Source organism: Bidens hawaiensis, unplaced genomic scaffold (assembly GCF_021521415.1).
Source record: "Bidens hawaiensis isolate Kalapana, Puna unplaced genomic scaffold, B.hawaiensis_p1.1 tig00023394_1, whole genome shotgun sequence".
Taxonomy (NCBI): domain Eukaryota; kingdom Viridiplantae; phylum Streptophyta; class Magnoliopsida; order Asterales; family Asteraceae; genus Bidens; species Bidens hawaiensis.
This window is the reverse complement of record NW_027493664.1, coordinates 33,025-37,541: the sequence shown is the minus strand read 5'-3', so window position 1 is coordinate 37,541 and position 4,517 is coordinate 33,025. Positions and strand designations below refer to the sequence as shown.

At 31.7% G+C, this 4,517-nt stretch overlaps 1 long non-coding RNA gene across 1 annotated transcript; it reads right to left on the bottom strand.

Annotated features, from left to right (window-relative positions):
* Nucleotides 1-2,241: 2,241 nt before the first annotated feature.
* Nucleotides 2,242-3,015, bottom strand: LOC143567364 (uncharacterized). The gene is made up of 2 exons (XR_013141401.1): nucleotides 2,864-3,015; nucleotides 2,242-2,392 (listed from the first exon to the last, which is right to left on the bottom strand). It is a non-coding gene; the product is annotated as an uncharacterized LOC143567364 (long non-coding RNA).
* Between the last annotated feature and the right edge of the window lie 1,502 nt (nucleotides 3,016-4,517).

The window sequence follows — 4,517 nt, the reverse complement described above, 5'->3', positions numbered from 1 at the left end:
TAATCTGACAAGCTTAAAAGTTCGCAGTATTTTTCTTGATTCGATCAACTTCGTTTTAACATTTTGATTATTGTTATAGCAATAGTGTTTCCATAGGGGTAAATCTATATTTATCTTAATCTTAATCTTAACAAATATATATACGAAAGCTTCCTGAATTGTCTCAAGCCATCAGATTGCGATGAAAAGTTTTCATGCATTTTACTCGAATTTACGGGTATAGGTCTCACCAAACCAGCCCTTAATCGGGTTATAATATCTCAATATATTAAATATTAATCTCTCACCAAACCAGCCCTTAATCGGGTTATAATATCTCAATATATTAAATATTAATCTCATCAAATATTTGATACGAAAATCCTATAAAATAGGCACATACTAAAAATTAATATCCGTTTTTTTAAAGATATTATTTATAATTAAGAAACAATTTTATAGTAAAAAAATCTGGTCATGGATCTCACCATGACCAGATTTATAAATATTAGAAACGAATAACGTAAAACAACTCCGTAATATGGGGGATAAAATTTTAAATCTTAAATAAACGAAACATTTAAAAACTATCTGGTTGCTTCCTACATTCTCTCAAGTCACCAGATTGCATTACTTGCAAATGGAGGCTTCTCATGCATTTGATCTGAATTCATGGGTATGGGTTTCATCAAACCCAAATATTCCAAAAACAAGTTATAATATCTCATTAAATTAAAGATTTATCTCACCAAATATTTTATATGAAAATCCTATAAAATAGGGATATACTAAAAATTAATATCTGATTTCTTAAAAAAATATATATATTATTTATAATTAAAAACAATTTTCTAGTAAAAAATAAGCGGGGCCATGGGTCTCACCAAACCCAAATAGTTTTTAAATCGTGTTATAACATCTTGATTATTTGTAGAACTCTTTCATCATCAAATACTAAGTATATTATTAACTTCTGTACAGTAAACAAAACTTAAAATCCAAATATACATATAAGTATTATAAACGTAAAATGTATAACAACCCCCGTAATACGGGAGATAAAAGCTAGTAAACGTGTATCTATGGCGTGTGTTCAATTAGCATAATAGCATGCTAAGAACGAAACCACCGTTAGTTTTATTGTAGGAGGGGGTCTATTGCGCCAACCCATGGGCATGTTCTCTGACATAATGAATACACACAGGTTAAATGTTGTTGGTAATTAACCGAGTCGAACCTATTGGGTTCGGGCTTAAGTAACCCATTAAGGTGTATGAGATAAGGGGCTAGAAGGTTAATTGGCCATAAGTTTGGTGGTTGACACAATGTAAGGTAGTTAGACATAATTAAGTAGTTGGCCCTAAGTTTTGATGGTTGAACATCTATGTCAACTAGTTGTACATAAATGAATATAGTTGGCAAGTTGGTTAACTAGTATAAATAAATCTATCAAGTAAGGGTTAGACATCCACCATCACTACTACTATCACAACCAAATATTATTGTAATCAATTTTTAGTTAGTTTCTAGTTATAATACAACTCAGTTATACATATATTGTTTGTTAGTTATCGTTTATTAATCTTGAAATCCAATTCAAGTTCGCAAGCTATCGTGCATTGTGGCAAAACACGGTGAGAAGTCGGTCGGTCTCGGTTCGTTATGGGAAAAGAATTGAGGCAAAAGTCAAACTACCAAAGTTGTTGAGTTAAAAAATAAATATGTGAAACTAAATTTGAGAGGCTAAATATTATATAATTAAAACTTTTGTGCAAAATCTAATGAACCAAAGTCTGTAAATAAATTTGAGAAGCCAAAAAGTAAATGTTTTCTTTTTTGTTTTTGTGTGCACGCGCACGTGAGGAACTAAAAAAAGATATAAACAATAACAATCATACCGAAATAACAATCATACCGAGTAAATCATATAAATAAAGAAACTATTTTCAAGAGATCCACGACTCCCAAAAAACAACATAATAAAAATAAAAATAAACAAATAAAGTATAAAATAGAATATTAGAATAGTATAAAGGAGAAACAACATAAAAGTAACGAAAAAAAGATACATCACATAAAAGCAAAGGAGAAATAAAATCAATGGAAAACATGAATATCAACACGAACAACACTCAAACCGTAATGCAATATAGTGGGGATTGGAGTAGCCTTGTCGTTGCGACTCTTGGGTACTGATAGGCTCATGAGGTAAACGTTGATGGCATCTTAGGCTGCTCGTCAATTTCTATTTGGGGGGGGGGGGGGGGGAGGCTAACTTATCTTTTGTTCGAAGAAGACCCATTCCTTGATGATGCTGAACATACCCATATTAGTGAGCTGACCTTCAATTCTTGAGCTTATCTTTTGCTTTTGTTAAGTCAATGTACACTTTTATATGTTTACTGTTGGAAATCTTGTATTAATAATAAGCAAAAATAAAGAAATAATCGACACAGTAAACCGGGCTTGTGTTTAACACAATTCCCTTAAACAGATTCGCGGTCTGTTCTCAGGGTACTCCGGTTCGAAACAGAATCTCCCGAACTCCACTTTCCTGAAAACGAAAAAAGAAATAATATTGTTACAGTAAGAAGAAGATGAAGTGTGTTTTAGTTGGTGTGTCTTGACTAAAGAATAATGGTTATAGTATTTATAACCAAGAGTCATAAACATAATGGATTTCTAGTCCATAAACCCAAATTTGCACCGCCCCCCGTGTGCGCACATAGAACTTGTGGTAAAACATGTCACAAAGAATTCAAATGGGTGTAAGGACTCTACCTTATAAACCATTCATTATTTTGTTCCCAATCCAATGTGGGACAAATATTTACCACTTCCTTCATTCACACACTTAAAACTTCCAACATTTACTTGGGCAGACTTTTGCTTTGGTATTTGTTTACTTCTCTATTTGTTGTAGGGAATCTTTCCTCGATTAAGAAAAATATTTTTTTTTTGGTATTTACTTGTCTCTTTCCGTGGCATACTCGGGAAAAGATTTCACAAAAATCAGAAGTGGGTTGATGTCAAAATCTCACAAGTGTCCGTCAGGATTTTAGCAATATGTATACCTTTATTGTAGGTGATATTTCCTCGACTGAGAAAATATATTTTCTTCATTAAAGGTTTGCATATTTCTTATCAATTTCAAATGAGAAAATAAGTCTTTATAGTCCATACTCTCAAATGAGGCTCTTATTTTTCAATGAGAGCGTGAGACTGACCAAATGGGCCTCCATTGGTGGATATTCCTATATTTTGGAGTTTGGACTACTGCGGTCATCAAGAAGCATTGTGCAACACAAAACAACATTGGACAACCAATGCTAAGGTAAAATGGTGGTATAATGTTTATGTTGGTCTCATATGAATACATGATGCTAGCAACTATAACTAATATATTTTAACAATTATCGCTAATATACGTAAGGGGTGAATACACTTTTAATAATTTGTGGCCTTATTGAAAAATTATCTCAAGGAATTACAATTACAAGTTACAAGTAGTTCAGCTTAACATTTAACAAATAGCTAACATTAACGTTTAGTGTACAAACACTCGGGTGGTAAGGATCGAGTACCCACACCACAATGACGAGGGACTGGATTTTATGTAGTGTGCAAGTTGGGTGATTTTAGTTAATACTTAATAGGACATGTGAGGTGCCGAAAATAATCTTCATTAGTAGTATATATGGATTCTAAATTCTAAATCCTAGACTGTAAACCAGAAACTAATGAAACAATAGTTGTGACACCTTAATCTTCCATCATTAATCTTCAACATTTTCAACCGTAAACTCAATTCTTTTATTAATTAAAGTTATAAAAAATTTCATACGTTCTAGAAGTTACATTTAAATAAGATAGAAGTTACATTTAAATAAGATAATACAATTTTCCGCCAAATGCGATATAATCAGTACGCCATGATTAAAAATTGACACCACCTGTGTTTTTATTCTTCTTTTTTTAATGAAAAGATATACCTTTTTATATATGAGCAGGTCACATGTCTTGTTCATATATGATATTTATTAATAGATTTTTGTATCTAAGCTAGTTAATGGCTCAATCAAAGTTATTTAAAACACTTCAATGATTAATACATCATATATATACTTTATGTTATCATGTTTAATGTAATTTGAAGCATGATATATTCAAATTGTAAAGTGAATACATTTGTACTAATTTTGTGATGTTTTGTGAAATAATTTTGTTTCGCCATAAATTTATGAAGTTCTCCTAATTATCCCTGTTTTCATGGTTAGAGATATTATTATCGTCGTATAATCGTTCTGTTGAATTATATATTGAGAAATACTAATTTTAATATTTAAATATTGTAACAAGCATCTTATGCTCAAACCAAAAGAAACACTAAATGTGAACTGAAGCAAATCGGCAGCAACCCATCCCTTCGACCATGTCAAGCGACAAATCAAATTAGCCAAACCCGACAACAATACCCCATACCCCTTTTCACCATACTATCTTTATCCCTCCGATTATCCTAAGCAGATGCATGCCAA